A 21,812-nucleotide genomic window follows, 5' to 3' on the forward strand; every position below is an offset into this window, starting at 1 on the left:
ATAAAAAAAAAAAAAGAGAGAAGAGGATAGAGAAAGATAGCAAGTGAACAATAGAGGGGATGTTAGTGAGAAACAGATATGGTTTATTATCTGTTGAAGATGACGTGTATAGTATTCTCAACTGGACTGGTCTGGGAAGTATTTCATGATGGGTGAAGTCTTTTAACAAGCAAAATGAGAAATAGTGATTGACTGTTTTAAAAAATTATAATAATAATAATTATTGGGAAATGCATGGAAAAGACTTTGAATGATAAAGCGGGGAGATCGATGCCTCTGTATTGACTGACATGCATGGCATTCCCTTTTGAAAAAGCAATGGAAGTCAATGTAAAGTTATATGTAATCCAATGTAATATAAAGAAGATTATGATGATAATAAAAAAAAAAAGATTAAAACAAACAAACAAAAAAAATAGCTCTGCACAGAGAAAATCACCAGGAGATTAAAAGTAATGTTTGTGTTTGGATAACTAGACCACGGGTGAAGTATTTTCTTTCATTTATTTTCCTGCGTTTCCCAAATTTACTCACTGAGCCTGTATTACTTCAGTAAAGGAGGGAATATTCAGAATTCACCCCATGCATGGACATCGTGGAGACTTTCACTTCATCTCACGAGGTGCTGCCCTCTGGGTCTCCTGTGTCCCCCTGTCCTCAACAGTCTGTAGTTCGGTGCCCTGACCCTTGGCTGAACGGAGCTCACAGAATTTAGAAGCAAACTCATTGCCCTGGCTTCTTTTCGTTGCAGGGCCTACAGAAAACTGTCACCTCCAATGGTAATGCCAGTCAGGTGTCACTTACTGATAGGGATACATTGAGAAATGCATTGCTAGGTGATGTCGCTGTGAGGACATCATAGGAGATCCTTACACAAATAGCCTACTATACACCTGCCATATGACATGATCTTAGGGACCACCATCACACATGTGCTACGGTGTTGAGCAAAACGTTGACACTGTGCATGACTGTTTTGAAGTGAGGTAGGGAATTCATGATGGAGTTTTATAGTTTTTGTGTTTTATAGAGAAGACAGTTGGAAAGTTATCCCCTTGGTACCAGGTAAACTGTAGCACCCGGTTGATTCATTCATCCTCTTTTTTCTAAATAATTATTTTATTTAACTTTATTAGTAGTAGTACTTTCCAGTTTGATCAGAGAGAGAGAGAGAGAGAGAGAGAGAGAGAGAAAGCAAGTCACCAAGTCCAGAACCTGAACCACGGTCGGCCATGTGGGAGTCCAGTGCCTTTAACCACAGTGCCACCTACCAGCCCCTCATCCTCTCTTTATCTGCTGGCTCTTCCAGCTTAATGAGAAGTTCCACCGTACCACAGCAGTTTCACTCTTCTTTCCTTCCTACTAACTTAAAAGCCATATCTTTGATAAACTTCTTGAAAACCCATCTTCTGCTCCCCACCTGCTCTCCATTGTCCTGGGAGTTAAAAAATGCTAATAGCTTGCCTGGGCCCCAAACCATTTGGGACTTGGTCAGGAGGCCGCCTAGACGGTGATGCATGGCTTGGGCAGAGGAGTGCTGGTGAGATTTTAGCCCTCATCCCCACTCTAGTAAGGTGCCTTCATGTACTCCCACAGCCTCAGAGGATCCCTGCTAATACACTTCCAGCTTCCAGTTAGATCTTTGGCACCATCTTGGCAGCTCCTCACCTTCCTCCTTCCAGCAATGCCAAGCATGCAGACTCAACCCTCTCTGGATCTCCTCTTCCTTTTCTGGTTGCTTCCCCTCCATGGACGCTCTCAGAATAGTAGGCATTCCCTCAGGATGATGCCTCTGACTGTATACTCTAATCTTTGCTTCCATTGCTGAGGCTTCAGTTACCTCCTGTCCCTTCTACCTTCTGCCCAAGGATGGGAAGGTGCCACCAACTACATCTGCATGTCAACCTTGAAGAGCCCCCCACCTCCCCACAGCTCACTGTCATCTGTGGAGATCTCTGAGGGGTGTCAAGAGCAGTCTTTAGTGCCCTGGGGCCCCTTCATAAGTTCATGCTATGTGCTAGTCACTGTAACGTAATGATTATTGGCCAGCCTAGGTCTCTTCTCATCCCCAGACCAGACATTCAAAAGTCCTCTGGATATCTCCACTTAAGGGCCTTTCAAGTTCCTTGGAGTTGATGTGCCCCAGACCAAATTTATTATCCTTCTTCCCCACCCCCTCCTTGATTTACTTCTCTTTCATTACGTCTTCAAGGAATAGTCCCCACCAGCCACCCAGACTTTCAAAGTTACCATGAAATTTTCACTCTACACAGCACTCAATCTTTCATTAAGTCCTGGTGATTCTAGCTCCTACATCCTTAATCCAAAAACTTGTAATCCGAAATGTCCCAAATCCAAAACTCTCTGAATTCTGATGTGACACCACAAATGGAAAATTCTGCACCTGACCTTATGCAACTGGTCTCAGTCAGAACACAGGTACACAGCACACAGTTCACTCAGCAGCATCAAGAGAGAAAAGAACTTCCCAGCCTCCTTCTGGCTGCAACTTAGGTCTTCTGTACATGCCCAGATTCTCCATGCAAGCACACTGACAGAGTTTGATACCCAAAATTATTTTAAGTATTGTATAAAATTACCTTTGGACTATGTGTATAAGGAGTATATGAAACCCACATAAAGTTTATGTTTAGTCTTGGGTTCCATCCCCAAGATAGCTCATTATGTATATGCAAACAGTAAAAAAAAAAAAAGAAAGAAAGAAAGAGGAGGAGAAGGAAGGAAAGAAGGAATGAAGGATAGTTGGAAAGAAGGACAAAGAAAGGAACAAAGAAAGAAGAGAAAAATAAGCAATCCCACTCCTTGGTATCTACCCAAAGGACAGAAGAATACTTAATCGGAAAAGCGCTTGCTCATTGATGTTTACTGCTGCACTATTCACAATTGCTAAGTCATGGAAACAACCCAAATGCCCACAAACAGATGAATGGGTAGAAAAACTGTGGCACATATACTCTATGGAATACTATTCAGCCATAAAAAACAACAAAACCCTAGCTTTTGACAGGAAGTGGATGAATATGGAAGATTTACTGCTGAGTGAAGCAAGCCAGGCTATGAAGAAGAGGCATTGTATGTCCCCACTTATATATACCGAGTGTCCGCATTCTATGACTGAAACTGATTGACTAAAGAATATAGAAACACAGTATATAGATGTAAATACCAGATATAGTGTGTGTGAAAGAGGAGGGTCTGAGGAAGGACATTTAGAAGAAAAATAGGGAGGCAAAGCATTAATGGGACAAAGAAATGTGGTTTTATCTGTTGAAGATAATTTATAGTTTTATCAACTGTACTAGGGAGAAATGTTCACCTGTTGAAATACCCATTTTGTAAGCCAAATAATAATGTAATTGAATGTACAAAAGAAAATGAAACGTATAAAAGAAAATGAAATAAAAAAAAGAAGAAGAAGAAAAGAAAAACATACATCTGAAGCACTCCTGATCCTGGGCCCTTTGAACAAGGGATTCTCAACCTGCACCTTGTTTAACATGACCTATCCTTTTCCCCGGGCTGATGCAGGCCTGGTTCTGATGGTTCAATTACCTGTAAGTTCACTAAGCTGATCACCAGAACTATGGACTTGCCAACATGCTACTAAACACTTGACATTGGGAGAGGGAGGTTGTATTACCGCCAAACTACAAGAAAAAATGTGCAAAATTAAAACAAACAACTATTTATTTTAATGGCTTCAAAATGTAAATTAGGTCAGCTCCTTTAATTATTAATTTTTTGGGTTTTTTTGGAGAGGTTTTTGCTATAGGGCGCGTGCGCTCGCCAGACAGACAGAGAGAGACAGAGAGACAGAAAGCGAGAAATCACCCCCCAGGGGGTATGGCCACGCCACAATCCCTTCTCCTCCATTCTCCTCTCGGGATCTTGGGCACGCACGCACATGCGCCCGGCATGAGTTTTAAGCCACCGGGTCCGGGACGCGAACCGCGGTTGACTACGTGGGAGTCCAGCGACATAGCCATTACGCTAACTGCTGGTTCCCAATTATTAACTTTTGATTTCATAAAATTTCATTTCATCTGAAAACAATTGTGGGTGGGAACAAGCAGCGTAATGGCTATGTCACTGGACTCCCACGTAGTCGACCGTGGTTCGTGTCCCAGACCCGGTGGCTTAAAACTCACGCCGGGCGCATGTGTGTGCGTGCCCAAGATCCCAGGAGGAGAATGGAGGAGAAGGGATTGCGGCGTGACCATTCCCCCCTGGGGGGTGATTTCTCGCTTTCTGTCTCTCTGTCTCTCTCTGTCTGTCTGGCGAGCGCATGTGCCCTATAGCGAAAACCTCTCCAAAAAAAAAAAAAAATTGTGGGTTAGACTTTCCTCATAGCTAAAAGTTTCTGTTTACTCATGGCCTTGACAGAAATCATAGCCAATATATATTAAATTAGTGTTTTTGTAGCCAAATAATTTTAAAAAGCAAAGTTATAAGAATTTTCTTAGCAACAGCAATATAACTATGTTTGATGTGGGATTGGAGGCATTTAATGCTGTTCCAGGTGGGGCAGGTTAGGGTGCCAGGGGCCTGAGGTCTTGCAACCCAAGCCCTTACTTCTTTCCTGAGGCAAATAAGCAACTCATTAAGGGTCCTCCCATCCCACCCTCAAGCTGCTCCAGAAGAAAAATATATTCAGGTCCATTCCTGTTAACAGCTTGCCTGGGCTCCTCAGGCCCTCTTACCAGAAATCCCTGACCCCTTGGCTAGGTAGGCCCCTCTACTACCTACTCCCCTAGGTCCTAGCTTCCTTTCATCAAACAGTTTTTCTCTTTGAATTGTCAATACCCACCTGGTCCAGCGCCCTGGGGGAGGGGAGGGACCATTTCCTGGACATGTTTATTTAACGTTGCAGCCAGTTAAAAGGATGAGTAATGGTTTGGTGGGAAGGAGTGGTCATGATGTGCGAGGTTGGGAAAAAGGAGGGAAAATGGAGATGAGACTGGTGAGATCCAGGTGGACTGAGTAGGTTGAGACCTTAGGGTAGTGCGCTGGTGAGGGGTGGGACAGAGAAATAGGGGTGGCAGCCTCTAATACACATGGTGGGTGGTTGAATCCCCTCCTGTGCCTAGAAGGAGGTCACTAGCAAGGGGGCAGTGGGAGAAGCCAGAGCTCTGGAAAACCTCCCTGGTTATGGCTGAGCAGAAACATGGTAGGAACAGTGGAGAGGAGGGGCAGGCCCAGGAGAAAGGGGAATGCAGCTGGAACCAGAGGCAAGAGACGCAAGTCCAGGTGACAGGCCTGAGCACTTGCCATAGGCTGTTGATGTACACCCGTGGCCTGTGTGGACATCTCCAATGAGCCACAGGACAATGCTAGGATGAACCTATTTTATAGATGGGTGAGCTGAGTCCTGGAATGCTGAGAAACTCACCCAAGTAGGGAGGAAAGGGCTAGGACTCCACCACAGACCACACCATCAGGCTAGATAGCCCCTAGGGAGAATGAGGCTTACTAGGAAACTCTGCTGAAGTCTCAATGATTAGGGCAGAGCTAGGCTGTGGGCGAACAGGTGAGTCAGCGAAAGGTGAGGAAGGGAGACAGGGAGGAGCTGTTTCATGGGCAAAGTGGGTGTGTGCGATTTCACACGTATCTTTGGTATTTCTCCATTTTATGTCATTTAAAAATTTCCTTTGAATGTCACAATAAATACCCAAGCACTTCCCTGTTACCTTTCTCACTCCTCCTCCTTAGCACCACAACAAACTCCAGAGGCCTTTGCAGTTGGTATTCAACCTTAAGGACTTTCTTACATTTTCCTTGTCCGTGGACACTCTCTTCCTGACTCCTGCTTCCTGCAGAGCCTTCTTGGGGAAGTGAGGAAAAAGGAGAGAGTGCTGCATCCTCCAGAGGACAGGGCAGGCAACTCAGTCTGGGGGCCTTTGCTCTCGGTGTTCCCTCTGCCTAGAACCCTCCTCCCCCAGGTATCTGCTCAGTCCACCACATTACCTCCCACAACCAGCCCCTTTCCCAACTGTCAGGATGCCCTCTCCTTGCTTTATTTTGTTCTTTTCCCATAGCGGCTGGCAGCTACTAACGAAGTCCCTCTGCTGACACATTGAACTTAGTGTTTAGGGGCAGAATCTCCCTCCTGCTACAGAGCAAGCTCCTTGAAGACAGGCGTCTCTACGTGCTTGTCCTCTGAACTTCTCCAGGTGGGCACTCAGTAGGCTGTTTTTAGTGTTTTTAGAATAAGCAGAGAGTTCAGTGGCTATGACTTTTTTTGTGAAGCAGGAACAGCTTCAGCCATCCCTTGGCAGATGGGGAGGTTTTCCATGGAGACAGAAACAGAAGGTGTTCCAGGTAAGGGAGTGACATGAGCAAATGCTTCAAGAACAAGTCAGTTGTCTGGGAGGCGGTGAATGAAGAAATTTTGCAGTGCCCATGATGTGGGCATTAAATGCCAGGATAGAGAGTATGTACTTTTTAGGCAATGGAAAAGAATAGAAGGGTTATTGAAAGGTTTTGATCAAGCAAGGTACTTTAGTCCATTTTTTTGTTGCTTAATAATGGAATACCTTCAACTTGATGATTTATAAAAATAGAGGCTTATTTAGCTCACAATTTTGAGGTCCAGGGTCAAGAGACCACATCTAATGGGCGTTTTCTTGCTGGTAGATAACATGGCAGTGGTCATCACATAGGAAGGCAGGGCAAGTCCAACATGGGTGTCTGTGTTTTTCTTATGCCTCCTCCTCATAAACCCACCAGGATTCAGTCATGATGACCTTAATCCTAATCACTTTCTGGAGGTCCTACCTCCTAATCCCATGGCTGGATTAAGTTTCCACCCTCTTAATAACTTTACAATACAGCCAGATTTTAAGACATAAATTCTGGGGAGACACATTCAAACCATAGCAGAAATGACTTGATTCAAGTGATTCTCTGGGAAGATTAATGCCCATTGGGTGGACTGGTCCCTTCTGAGATGTCCTCATCTATTCTCACTCCCTGCCTCTCCTTCCTTATGAGCATTCCGGGCCAGTCTGGGGGTTATCTGTGCCCCGTTTTCTCATTGCTCCAGGGTAAGCCAGAATTGGAATCTGAAGGTATACCATGCATCTTAGATTTGGAGGGAGGAGACTTTGGCTCTGCACATTTTCCTTTCTCTGGGTGAAGTTGTGGGGAGCGTTGCCCACGGACTCTGGTTAGAAATGGCATTAGGCACCCAGAATGATTCTTCCTGCTACTCCATCTTCAAATTGTTCAGTGGCAGCTCTGAAATCCCAAAGGAGTCAGAGGCAGAGCCCTTTGCTGGGTACATCAAGAATGTGGACAGATTTCGAACTGGAGCCTTGTGTTACAATTGCACGTCAAACTCCAAGAGGGGTAACCAGCCCATTAGCACAGGAACCTGGAAGCTGACTTTCCTGCCATCCCTCCCAACACACACACACACACACACACACACACACATTCATGTACACACACTCTCCCCTCCACACAGTCATTGGGCCCTTGAAAGATCAAGGCCAACTGCAAAGCACCCATTCCCCAAGACTCCTAATTTATATTGAGAACTAGCTATAAAGCTCTCCCAGGCCCCCAGTCTTCCCTTGCAATGATAAAGAGCATGTCACATCACACTAAATGCGACACTTAATCAAAACCCATCTTCTTTAACAAACCCTTAACCTCCAGCACACAAGAGTCACCAGGGCCAAGGGACGAGCGGGGAGCTGACTCAGGTGGCACATGCTTTGATTAAGATGATACAGATTTCCTTTTATTTCACTTTCATCAGAGTTGTAAAATTCTGAATCTGTCCCCTTTTTGATTTGACAACAGCACATTTCAATAGAGACTGACACCAAAAAAAAGAGACGGGGACTTGTTCTGTCTTCAACTGGGAGTCGACAATAATTTCTCTGAATCCTCTTCAATAATGACCGTCAGAGCTTCTGATCTTCCATAAGCAAGTTTCACAGGGAACATGGTTTAAACTGAAGCGCAAACCTGGCTGGCATCTGGTCCTTTTCTTAAGTGGTATCTAAATACCCTTAATCTGTAGGCCCTGGAAAGACCTCCCCTTCTCTGCCTCCTTCCTTGGGTCTTTTTTTTCCCCCCTAAGACTTAAATCCTTGAGTGAATTCTTTTGCCAGATTTCTGGGGCAGGAAATTTACTTCCCAGCTGCACAGTCCTTTAGGCCTTTCAGGGCTCCCGCAATTGCCCATTTCCATTGCATGGGCCATATTTTCTCATGACCTATTTAGGACTTTACCTTTAAGTTACTCAATCATCAGCTAAATATGATAATGTACTATAGGTTTATTGGATCCCAATTATGGATGAGAAATGTGTCATAAGAGACACATATCTGCTTTCAGAAAACTTTCAGTCTTGAAATAAAATGTTCAATACAATAATGGCAACACAAGGTAGAATGGGACAAATGGCTACTGGAGTCCTAGAGCACGCGCAGTTCGTGCGTGTTAAGTGTTGAGCGTCTAGTGCACACCAGACCTTTTTCAGACGCTGGGCTACAGCAATGCACAGAATGGACATTCCTGCCTACAAGGCACTTACCTTCTAGCTGGGATGTCACAACATCTTCACCTGTTGTATATATGGCTTTTGACCTACCCACACTTTCCAGCTTCATACCCTGAACCTCTCTGATCACCTTCTGGAGGTGGAACCTGGACTTCCACAGACCCACTGACAACGAAGCATCTGAGTCATTGCATGACATCCCTTCGTGGGACTGCGGCTTGGTCTCTGCAGTGCCCCCTATCCTAGTCTAGTCTACGGTGTCAGTATCCTTATCAGACACTAGCAAATGAGCAGAAAATGAAAGTGTGGATGTGGTAAGACGTGCGGTTCTCACTAACTTCTTAGAATGGAGACAAAGGTGAAAACATTAGGAAAAAAAATTTAAAGAACCCATTTAAAATACCAAAAAAGAGGCAGATGCAGCATTAAAAGTCACATTCCATGAGTCTAACTCTCATGGGAAGGTTGAAGGGTTGTGTCTGGAAACCTCCCTGAGTATGCCAGGTAGGCACTTGCCTGTGATCTGGCTGGCAGAGGCTTTAGGGTGGACTGCTGCATCAAGATCTTGCTGAGGGCGGGGCCAGCAGATGTGAAGGTTGAAGCACCGTATCCCACGTGGTCAACTTCCCATTTAAGCTCCAGTAACTTGAGGATCACACCAGGTGTGTGTATGTGTGTGCCCAAAATCACTAGAGGAGAATAGGAGAAAAGGATTGTGGCACTGCCATCTCCCCAGGGAGTGATTTATCTCTCTCCCTCTCTCTGTCTCTCTCCAGGGAGTGCACTTGCCCTATAGGAAAAACAAGAACCAACCAAACAAACAAAGAACTTGTTGGGGACGCTGCCTGTCTCTTTCTCACTCATGGCAGGAAATCAACTTAAAAAGGAAAAAGGAAAAGCCAGCAGTGGTGTAGCAGTTATGTTGTTAGACTTTGACATAACTGACTATGGTTCGAGTCCTGGACCCAATGGCTTGAAAATCATGCCACGCACTTGTGTGTGCGTGCCCACAATCCCAGGAGGAGAATGGAGGAGAAAGAGTTGAGGTGCGGCCATGCCCTCTGGTGAGTGATATTTTACTTTCCCTCTCAACTGTCTCTGTCTCTCTCCAGCAAGCATATGTGCCCTAAGGCAAAAACTTCTCTCTCACACACACACAAAAGAAAAAGTAAAGTATTATAGAAACATTAAATATTGAGTCTGACAGATAAAGTATAATTAGGACTTTAAAAATTTCTTTTTGTGGGACCAGCCGGTGAGGTAGTGGTGAGGCAGCTGAATCCCACATGGACAACCTTGTGGTTCGAGTGCCAGATCTAGAGGCCTGAAAATCACACCCAACATGTGTGCAGCATGCCCAAAATCTGAGAGGAGAAGGGACTGTGGTATGGAGAATGGAAGAGAAGGGATTGTGGGATGGTTGGTGAATTCCCACTTTCTCTCTCCCTCTCTCCTTCTCTTTTTCTGTCTCTCTCCAGCAAACACTCATGCCCTATAGCAAAACTTAAAAAACTTAAAAAATTACTTTTTTGTTTCCGTGAGAGCGCTCTTTTCTCGTAGTGTGCGACGGCAGTCTGCAGGCAGGTTTGCAGCCACAGCATTCTCCAGGCACTTCTCTGTGTGAAGTCTTTTCTACTCCGGAGGGTCTGGTGCTGTGCACAGTACCAAGAAAGGACTGAGCTCCCTTCCCCCTCCTTGCCAGGAAGAGGGCTGAGGGTGAGATTCATGATACCTTTAAGCTGGTCAAAGCTTAAAGGAATCATTTTTGACTGGTCAATCCTTGTCACTTCCCTACTTTAGCTAAAAGTGGATCTCGGTTCTGAGCATCAGGAAGATTCAGAGCTTCAGAACAGGGGTCAGGTGGTGGTGCCATGGTCCAAGGAGAGGCTCTTCAAGGCCCTCCCACATGGGAAGGCTCCTGGTTCAAGTCCAGAGACCTCCCTGAGTGCACCAGAAACACACTTGCCCATGATCCAGGGCTGGCTGAAGCTGAGGGTGGATCATGGCATCAAGAACCCCTTGGGTGTGTTGTCTGTCTCTCTCACTTGCTCATGGATAAGATAAATAAATACACTTAAAAAGAGTCTCAATACAGAATTCAGTAATCAAGCAGGTGTGTATTTGGTTCTCCTCTATGAGTTTTTGTGATAAGAATCCCTATATTTTAAACTCTTTATTATAGACAATTCAACATAAATAAAAGTAGAGAGAATAGTATAAAGAATCCCACATACTCATCATCTAGATTAACCATTAAAACTGTGGTTCAGGAACCAGCAGCTGGCGTAATGGCTATGTCACTGGACTCCCACGTAGTTGGCCGCGGTTCGTGTCCTGGATCTGGTGGCTTAAACTCACGCCGGGCACGTGTGCGTGCGTGCCCAAGATCCTGAGAGGAGAATGGAGGAGAAGGGATTGCAGCGTGGCCATCCCCCCTGGGGGTGATTTCTCACTTTCTGTCTCTGTCTCTCTCTGTCTATCTGGCGAGTGCATGCGCCCTATAGGAAACCCCCCCCAAAAAAAAACACCAAAAAAAAAAAAAAACTGTGGTTCATTTTTTAAAAGTATTTATTTTTATTATTTATTTTTAAAGAATTATTAATTTAATTTTATTTATTCATTCATTTATTTTAATTTGACCGGAGAGAGATACAGAGAGAAAGAGACAAAGGGAAAATGAGAAAGCAAGCCACCAGGTCTGGGACTCGAACCGTGGTCGACCATGTGGGAGTGTCCAGCGCCTTAACTACCATGCCACCTGCTGATCCCATATTTATTTATTTTTAAATTACCAGAGGGTACATGTGTTTGCCAGAGAGAGACAGAGAGAGGAGGAGGGAGAAAGCACCTCCCCCAATGGGGCTCGGTCATGCCACAATCCCTTTTCCTCCATTTCTCCATCCTGTCAACATGTTGGTCATACATCACATGTGCCTGGCATGTTTTTCAAGACATGGAGGCAGGGAGTTAAACCATGGTTGACCATGTAAAATCTGGCTCTTTTTTTTTTTTTTTTTTGACTGTCCTAAATTGTTTATTAGGTATGAAGTTTACAAACATTTCTTAGATTAGCGGTAAGGTGGAGCTGGAGAGTATTGCGCCTTCTCCAAGCTGCACGGGCGAGAGCCACCAATAGTTGGTGGAACTTGTGGCCCTTTGCAAGGCCTTGGCTCTTGCGGCCTGCAGATGTCAGCCCAGGCATCTCCCTGTGCTTGTGGACTGGCTTGGTAATCCATTGGGTGTCAGGGTTTCTTCTGATAGCTTTATGGAATGGATCAATGAGGATAACCTCGAAGAATTTGTATGTGGAACCTTCACCCACCCAGTAAGAATTCAGGACGCGAAGAGCTGCACAGTGGCGTCCAGCTCGCTCCTCTGCAACAGACGAGGCTGCGAGCAAACTTGAGCTGGTTAACACCATGATGGACAGGCTTGCCATAGGTTGCACTCTTGGGAACTGGGCGTTTGCGGCCTCCACGCCGCACACGAATCCTGTATATCACATAACCTTGCTTCGTCTTGTAGCGCAGTCTGCGGGCTTTATCCGGCCGGGTGGGGCGGGGCGCCCGGTGCAGCGTCGAGCTGGCGGTACTGCCAGCAGCTGACCCGCAGGAGAAAGCACATCACCTCGGACTGCTTCTTCCGCCACAGCTCCTGGATGTACTTCTACGCGCCCACCTTGGCTTACCTGATGGCTGCCGCCAGACGGAAGGAAAGGAAAATCTGGCTCTTTTAACCTCTAGGTTACTAGACAAGCCCTCTGAAGTATTTAAAAAAAATCGTAGACATTAAGTACCTCAATATATTTTAAAAGACAAGAACATTTTTTTTTTTTGTATAACCACAACCACATTACCACACATATCAGACTAATAATTCTTTCATATTTTCTACTAGTCCAAATTCAAATGGTTATCCCAAAATACCTTCTTACAGTTGGTTTAGTTTGAACCAGGATCTGAACAAGTTACACATGCGCTTGGTTGTCCTTCCTCTTCTACTTTTTTAGCCTAAATTAGGAGCCAGTGAGCTGCTCTTGCCCTCCCGCCCCTATGTCCTCGGCCTCAGTACATTTCTCCAGGTGTACTCCATGGCCCCTCCTAGCGGGGAGACCAGAGTGGCCAGGGTTTGAAGGAATGCATCTTGGTATGGAACCAGAAATTCACAGGTTTTTGAAACTCTAGGCTGAAGATCACGAGGTATGGAAAAATGTCAGATGGCATTTCTGTCCCTTAGACTCAGAAAAGTTAAAACTTCTATCCAGCTGGAGGAGGGAGAGAGAAGAGGGACCCTGGGGTAGGCTATGGGGCAGAGGGGCTGAGAGGGCGCACACGAGACATACCACGCCCCAGGCAAATGAGCCCCATCTGGTGAAGCACATTCTACTCGTGTGGAGAAGCCGGAGGCTCCATTCCTCAGGACCTTCTGGTGAGATCAGTCCCTTGACAGTCTCCTTTGGTTTACCCCTAGGAGAGATGCCCATCTCTACTCAGAGAACTCTCCAGACAAAGGCCCACAATGCTGAGAAGTCTACGTTATGGGTATGAGGCCCTGGCTACCTAAAGATGGTGGTGCCTGGAAGGAAGCTGTCCCCAGCACCCCAAGCCTTTGAGGCACCACACTGCCTGCGTGCAGCCAGGCCAGTGCTCACTGCAGACTCCTCTGCTCCCTCTGAAAGCCCAGCTTGTGCATGCTAGAACCTTTGATCAAAAGAATAGCATTTCCAAAGGAGGCCAGGAGTCTTGTGGTTCAGAGAGTCAGCTCCCACATGGCTAACTGCGGTTGGAACCATGCCCAGCAGCCTGAAAGCACATGACGTGAGCTAAGTTCCCACAGGATGGAGAAATGGAAGAGAAAGGATTAGGATGTGACTGCACCCCATTGAGGGCGCTTTCTTCCTCTCTGTTCCTCTATAATGAGTGCAAGTGCTCCCTGGCAATTTAAAGAAAAAAAAAAGACAATAACATTTCTTTCTTTCTTTCTTTCTTTCTTTCTGTCTTTCTTTCTTTCTTTCTTTCTGTCTTTCTTTCTTTCTTTCTTTCTGTCTTTCTTTCTTTCTTTCTTTCTGTCTTTCTTTCTTTCTTTCTTTCTGTCTTTCTTTCTTTCTTTCTTTCTCTCTCTCTCTCTTTCTTCTCTTTTTTTCTTTCCAAAAACTTGCTAGAGGGCACATGCATGCACATTATAGACAGAGGGAAAGTGAGAAAGTGCTCCCTAGGGAGGGTGGTCACACTGCAATCCCTTTTTTTCCCATTCTCCTCTCGGGATTTTGGGCACACATGTAGACACATCAGAATAGCATCTTTCTTTTTAAACATTTGCTACAGAGCACATGCGCTTGCTCTGCTGCACAGTTGGCCATGTGGGATCCAGCCACCTTAGCCACCACACCACCAGCTGGCCCGCTCGTTTTTTCCCTGGGGGATAGAGCGCCTGGATCCTGAGCTTGATCCCCTGGTACTGTAAACCAGCTTATACTGTGCCCTGGGCTCCTGCACCAGGGCTAACCCATTGGAGAAACCCTGGAACAGCAGCCTTCATGGACCCTGGAGGCAGCGTGGAGATGGAGATGGCAGGATGTGCTCTAAGCCTGTCAAGTGTATCTGCGTGACAACTTGTTCCAGCAGTGCGTCTGGGCAGCCAGCGGCTGTCTTCCTAGATGACCCACTTAGCACTCACTTGGCCCCCTTCTCCTCTCTTCGCTTTAGTGGCAGCAGCGCTGGTGGGAGTGGGGGCTGCTGCTCACCACGAGGCCCCTGCTCTCTGTTGGGCTGGGCAGCCCCCCAGAGGTTCTGCCTGTGCCCTGATGGTGGGACCTTTGGGCCGTGCTGTTTTGCTGGCCCCACACAGAGCATGGGGATCTGGGCGATTGGCAATCTGGCCCGCATCTGATCAATTCTATCTGCAAAGTATTCAGAAAATTTCTCCCCCAAAGAACATGCTGACCCTCCGAAGGAGGGAATGCAGTGTGGGCTGCCCGTTTGAAGGCACTCTCAGTTTTGATGAGGCTTGTGCAGAGACCCAAGATAAGCCTCAGAACATGAGCCAAGCGGGTGGGGAGAGGCTCCGCTGGCCAGACGCCGCATCTTCCCCAGCCTTCCCTTTTACGTGTTTACCAATTGTGAAAGCAAATCCAGCTGTTGGAGGAATTGCTTCCAGATGACATTATGGGAAAGGAAAATACACTTTATAAAAAAGCGGCGGAATAAAAAGCAGAACATGTACGCTCTGTGGGCCAGGGTTTCGTATGGACTATTTCCTGCTATTGTGCAATACGCCAGCTCCTGGGGTAAGTCATAAGAACAGTGCACGTGTTCCCCCAGTCAGAGGCAGGACAGCGGGACTGGGACTGAACTTGGCAGAGTTTGGGGGAAGTCACCTGACCTCGCTGGGCCACCATATTTTTCTTCTCAAGAACGGCTTTCCGACCTCATGGGGGATCCTGCGAAAGCCTGGGAAAAGGTCTTCAGTGAGCTGAATTATGCCAGTAGAAGAGGCCAGGAGAAAGCAAGGACATTTTGCTGTCGAGAATGGGATGCGCCCCTCAGTCCCCCAGAGCAGAATTTGCTGTGTTGGCTTTCTCTGCGATTTTAGAAGCTCTCTAACAAGCTGGAATTAAAGTGTCCCTTTACTAATTTGGTTTTACAGGTCACTGGATAAACCTACTTAGAGTGGTTTGGAAGAGGATTAGGACATTTGCGTCCCTTCCAAGTTGACTTTCCAGGCAGGGTCAGGCGGCAGCTGGAGACTCCCTTGGCTAGGAGCCAGGGCTCTTTCATAAGCTGCAAGTTTTTAAGGGCCTGGTGAACACACTGTAGCGCTATTATCCAAGAAACAGAAAGTTTGCAGGGAATTTAAAATATAAATGTTTAAAAGCAAGGTCCACAGTCCCAAATTAGCCTGCCCAGAGGGAAGCCAGAGAGTCCAGCAGCCCAGTTCCCCCAGGGCAAGGCAACAGCCAGAGCCATCAAGTTCCTTTCCTGGACCCAGCCTTAAGAATGCTCTTAACCCCTGTTGGAGCAGAGTGGGCTTTAAAAAGTTTATTCATTGCCTTTTTCTGTGAGTTGTGAGAGAGAGAGAGAGAGAGAGATTTGTTCAACAGGTTGTTTGTTCCATGAGGAACCCTAGCCTCAGTGGCCTAGGCCATGTGCACGTGTACCCAGGGTGTTCAGGGAGGTCTCCGGATGCAAACCCTGAACCTTCCCTTGTGGGTTAGCCTTGCAGAATGTTGTGTTACCACAATGCCACCATCCTACCTGCAAATTGTCTTAGGCATAGGAAAATTTAGAACGGCACTATAGCCACTAGCCACATGTAACTGTGTATATTAATATTAAAAAACTCAGACTGGCTTTGTAGACTGGTGGTTAAGGCAGCCAGATCCCATTTTGCCACCACATAGTTTGAGTCCTGGATCCAGTGCCTTGAGATACACGCCAGGTGCACATGTGTGCATGCCCATGATCCTGAAAGGAGGGAGAAATGGAGAAGGGATTATACTGTGACTGGGCCCCATGGGACGTGCTTTCTCCGGCAAGTGCATGTACCCTTTAGCCAAAGGAAAAAAAAAAAAAAGAAAAGAAAAGAAAAAGAAAATTCAGTTATTCAGTTTTTCAGTTTATTAGCTACATTTCAAGTACCCCAAGCAGCTAGAAACCACTGTATGAGACGGTACAGACCGTGTGAGCCTTACTGCCTACCACCATGGCCAGGCCTTCTTTTCTTTTTCAACATATTTTTTTTATTTTGAAATTATTCCACGCTTACAGAAAAGTTGCAAGAATTATAGAGAGAAACACTTCTCTCTCTCCCTTACCAGACTCACCAGACGGTAACATTTTGCGTTCTTTGCTTTATCATCCTCTCATGGGATTCAGATTTTCAAAGATAATGGGTTTAGTGTGAGGCTAAGTTTAAGATAATGGTGGGATACCCAGATGAAAAAGCTCAGCAGACACTGGGAATCAAGGGCCCAAAGAAACTCAGAAAAGAGACAACTCATAAAGACAAAAATTTGCATGCTGGACACGTAGGTTTGTGCCCAGGATCCTGTGGGCAATTGGAGGAAAATGTACCGTGTGTGACCTGCCCACTGAGAGTTACCCTCACTCTCTCATGCACACATACACCCTCTGTATGCATACAAAAAAACAGTTTTTTAAAAAAGAATTACTTTATTTGAACTTTCTTTCTCTTTCTTTCTTTCTTCTTTTCTTTCTTTCTTTCTTTCTTTCTTTCTTTCTTTCTTTCTTTCTTTTTCTTTATTTTAATTCGACCAGAGAGAGACAAAATGAGAGAGAGAGAGAAAGTGAGAAAGCAAGCTGTCAGGTCCAGGTCTTGAACCACAGTAAGCCATGTGGGAGTCTAGAACTCTTAACCACCATGCCACCTGCTGACTCACAAAAAAAGAAAAAAAAAAAAAAACAAGTTAGAAAGAAAAACTGAAGTGGGACTAAATCGGCTAAGTTCATAGCTTTTGGGGAAAAGCCTAATTCTGAAAGACAGAGGTCTCAGCTCTAGGCAGTGATAAGGCACATGATATTGTATGAACTATAATTTTCCTACAGTGACTGGGCTTAGATTTGTTTTTAAAATAGTTTTAATTCTACAGAAAAGTTGAAAAAAAACAGCAGAGTTCCCATATGCCTCATACGGGAACTATATTATTATTAATTATTATATATTATTAATATCTATGTTATTAATATTAATTATCTCATATTCATATGGACTAATTGGTTACAATGAATGGATGAATGAAAAGATATTATTAACTAAAGACCACATTTTTATTCTGATTTTTCTTAGTTTTTACCATCGACTGCACCTGTCTCCAAGTCCACTCAGCCACTTCCTAACCAGGTTACCTATTTTCCCTAATCCCTGCCAAGGCTTTCAAAAGCTAATAGAAAAAAACATACAACTTTGGCAGTGGGTCCAGACTAACGAGAACATATGGAAGCATTAGTTGCAAAGCAATCTATCAATGCAAGGGTATTTTCAATAGTCTCCTACCCAGTCCTTCAACTCCCGGGCATGCTCCTTCTTCAGGATCATCAGTTTCTTTATAGCCTTCATCCAGCTCCCCCTAAAGTCACTGACATTACCAGGGTCCAGTTATCAAAACTGAGGTTAACATTGATGAGATTATTAGCTAAACTACAGACTATTCCCATTTTACCAATTTTCCCACTAAAACCTTTTTATTTCCTGTCCTAGAAACCATTCCAAGATATCACATTGGATGGAGTCATTGCATCTCCTTAGTCTCCTCCACTCTGTGATAGGTTCTCAGGCTGTCTGTTTTTCACGACCTTGGAACCTGGGAAGAATATTGGCCAGCTATTTCGTAGAATGTCCTTCACTTTGGGTTCATCTGGTGTTTTCTCATGACTAGACTGGGCTTAAGAATTTTGGGGAAGAAGACCGTGAGAGAAGTACCTTTCTCATGACATCTTACTGGGGCCCCTATCAGTAGGATAGGTTACAGATGACATTAGCCTTGATTATTTGACTAAGGTGGTATCTGCCAGGCTTTCCACTGTAAAGTTACTACTTTTCTTTTCTCCTGTTGCTAAAAGTAAGTCACTAAATCCAGCCCACACTCAGTGGGGAAAGAATAAAACTTTTCTGGAGGAAGGCGTATCCAAGAATTTGAGTGCATATGTTAAAATCGCTACAGTGGGGTCAGCAGGGAGCAGGGTGGTTAAGGCACTGGGCTCCCACATTGCTGACTGCAGTTTGAGTCCTGGGCCCAGTGGCTTAAAAATCACATTAGGGCACCAGACCAGCTCTCCAAGAAGTGCTGAGGGAGGGCTATACTAGGAAAACTAAAGTCGGCCACACAGAAACCAAGAGAATGACCAGCCTAATGGTACGGAGAAGTCCAGAGTTGAATGTTAACTTCCAGAGTTTAAATGGAAAGATCAGACCTCAGTAACGCTGCAATTTCAATAGAAGAGAGATTAATTACATGAGTGTGAACTAGTGAAATAGAATTTCTTTGACTTTAGAGTAAAACATTACTGATTTTCTTCTATGCTTTGATTTTCATATTTAAGGACTTTTGTCTTCTCTTGAACTATGATAGGTTCATCTACCTACTATTTGAACCGAATCCTAACCTTTTTCCTGGCTCTAAGTTTTAAGCAAATTTCTCTTAACATTTTTTTTTTATCTATTAAAACTAAAACTGTTTTCCTTAAAGTTAAAAAAATGCATTAGAAAGCCCTATTAATGCGTATTTAATGACTGTAGTAAGTCATAAAGCCCCAGTGAGGTGCTACATTATAGTATGTTCACTTTACTAACTGAGGCTTACACCTAAAGTCATACATGCGTTCATAGATATGTATATATCAGTTGTTCTTGCTATTGAAAGCTCTTCAATTAATTAAGATCTTTAGTGAATCAATAAAATGGTTAAAAAAAAAAAAGGAATGGAAAACAACTGTACATACCAGAGACTGTGTGGGAGAATGGGGGGAAATTGGCAGAGGGTGAGAGGTAGGAAACCAAGAGGGGGGAAGCAAAATATATAAGAAACAGGAAATAGAAAATTATTTGTTGATGATAACAGGTATGGTAATACCCTTGATTGAGCCAATATACAATGTATTCTGGATGTAAAATCGCATTTTGTGTACTGTATTGATGTACAGTGAATGGCTGTAAATAAATAAACAAATAAATCACATTGGGGGATCAGCAAATGGCATCATAGTTAAGTTGTTGGACTCCCACATAGTTGACTGGTTTGAAACTCATGCTGGGCACATGTGCATGTGTGCCCAAAATCCCAAGAGGAGAACGGAGGAGAAGGGATTGTGGTGTGGCCAATCCCTCTAGGGGGGTGATTTCTCACTTTCTGGCTCTCTGTCTCTTCAGCAAGCACACGTGCCCTATAGCAAAAATTTCTTTTAAAAAAATCCCATTGGGTGCATGTGTGTACATACCCAAAATCCCAAGAAGAGAATGGAGGAGAAGGAATTGTGGCATGGCCATTCCCTCTAGCTGGGTGATTTTTCACTTTCTCCCTCTCTGTGTCTCTCTCTGGCAAATGTATGTGCCCCATGGCAAAAACCTAACAAACAAACAAAAAGCCCCTACGGTAGGGCCAGCCTGTGGCAGCTGGATCGTATATGACTAACTGACTGTGTGGTTTGAATCCCAGACCCAGTGGCTTTAAGAAACATGTGTGGGTGTGTGCCCCAAATCCCAAAAGAAGTGAGAGAGATGGAGACGAGATTTACAGTGTGGCCATTCTCCCTGGAAGAGTGCTTTATCTCTTTCTCTCTCTCTCTCTTTGGCTCTCTCTGGCAAGTGTACATGCCATCTGGCAAACTACAAACAAACAAACCCCACCGTAGTTATTAATTAATATTTTGGGAAGGTACTTTGAAGCTACATAAGGATCCTGTTTCTCCTTCCACTTTCACCCACTAATTTTAGCATTCATCAGTGAATTATGCCTGAAGCAATGAATACTGCAGGGGTCAAATGGTGGTTTTCTGTTTCCTTCATTTCTTCTACATTTATAATTTAGCATTCTTCCGTAAGAACAGTTTGTCTCTTCTACTTGTTTATATTTAATAATTTCTTATATGCTTTTAAATTTGCTAAATGGTCATGCCATAATCCCTCCTCCTCCATTTCTCCTTTTAGGATTTTGGGTGTGCAAGCACACACACACACACACACACACACACACACACATACACACCTGCCATGTTTTTCAAGCTGCCAGGTCTGGACTAGAACCACAGAGTTGGCTATATGGGATCCAGCCACCTTAACCACCTTACCACCGCCTGGCCTCTACCATTTTTATGTATATCAGTATGTACTGATGGATATCCATTTTATTCTTTATATGATTATCCAATATTATTGCTGTTTTCTTGCTCAGATCGTTCCAATTTTGGGCACTAAGAGCTTTTTTGGTTGCTCCTGTGTTCTTTCAATATGACTTCATCCTTTTTTGTTTTGCTTTGTTTCTGTAGTGTTTTGAACACTACTTTACTTGCTGACAGTATAAAGTGCCCCAGGCTCACTGTGTATTTTCATTTCCAGCTGCCTCAGCCCTAGAATCCAGAATTTCCCAAAGAGCCCTCTGGGGCATGTTAAATCTCCTTGCCAATAAGCTAGAGACTTCACTTAGGGCCTGCTGCTCTACCAGGACTGCAGTCTTTTCCTTAGGAGCAGCTCTCACAATGGTGAAGCGTCTGACACATCCATTCGCCCTGCCCTGGAACTTAGGAGTTTATGTAGGCCTAGTGCTCTCTTCTGTAAAGTGGCAGAGTAGAATCATACTTCCTTACGGGGTTGTTGCAAGGGTGAAATGAGAGAGTAACTGTGGAACAGTTCACGTGTCTATCATAATACTCAATACACATTTGTTAATGATAATGAAGATGATGCTACTGCTTCTGGTTAGGGTGACCTGTTTTTGTTTTTGGAGAGGTTTTCACTATAGGGCACATGCGCTTGCCAGAGAGACAGAGAGACAGAAAGCGAGAAATCACCCCCCAGGGAGGATGGTCACGCTGCAATCCCTTCTCCTCCATTCTCCTCTCGGGATCTTGGGCATGCACACACACGCGCCCGGCATGAGATTTTAAGCCACCGCATCCGGGGTGTGAACTGCGGTCGACTACGTGGGAGTCCAGCGACATAGCCATTACGCTAACTGCTGGTTCCCAGGGTGACCTGGTTTTAAGGGTGTGAACTTTGGAGGCAGACTGCCTGGCTATGTAACCTTAGTAAAACGCTCTGTGCTTCAGTTTCTCATCTGTAAAATGTAGGTAATCACAATACCTATCTCGAGTCCAGACAGGGATGATGCAAATGGACCCACATGGATGATGCAGCTGGACCCACATGGTGAGGTTCTTGGTTTGCATCCTGAGACCTCATTGTACGTGCTGGGCATTTGCAAGTTCATGATCCAGGGTGACTAGGCAGGGGGTGGATCATGGTGCAAGGATCCTGTTGGGGTGCCTCTCTCTCTTATGGAAGAAATAAATAGGTACCAGCAGGTGGCATGATGATTAAGGCACTGGACACTCCCACATGGTGGACCACGGTTTGAGTCCCAGACCTGGTAGCTTGCTTTCTCACTTTTTCTCTTGTGTGCACTCTCTCTCTGGTCAAATGAAAATGAATGAATAAATAAAATTAATAAGTAATTCTTTTAAAACAATTTTAAAAGTGGCGTTCTTTCCTAGGGCTACACTGGGGCAGGGCGGTTGGGTAGGCCCCTGGCTAGGGGCGGAGTTGGCAG

At 44.9% G+C, this 21,812-nt stretch overlaps 1 pseudogene; it reads right to left on the bottom strand.

Moving 5' to 3' along the window:
• The window catches only part of LOC102498215 (60S ribosomal protein L15-like), a 29,146-nt pseudogene extending 14,728 nt beyond the window's left edge, over positions 1-14,418 (bottom strand).
• Positions 14,419-21,812: the final 7,394 nt, after the last annotated feature.

This window comes from Tupaia chinensis, unplaced genomic scaffold (genome assembly GCF_000334495.1).
Source record: "Tupaia chinensis unplaced genomic scaffold, TupChi_1.0 Scaffold000314_1, whole genome shotgun sequence".
Lineage (NCBI taxonomy): Eukaryota > Metazoa > Chordata > Mammalia > Scandentia > Tupaiidae > Tupaia > Tupaia belangeri.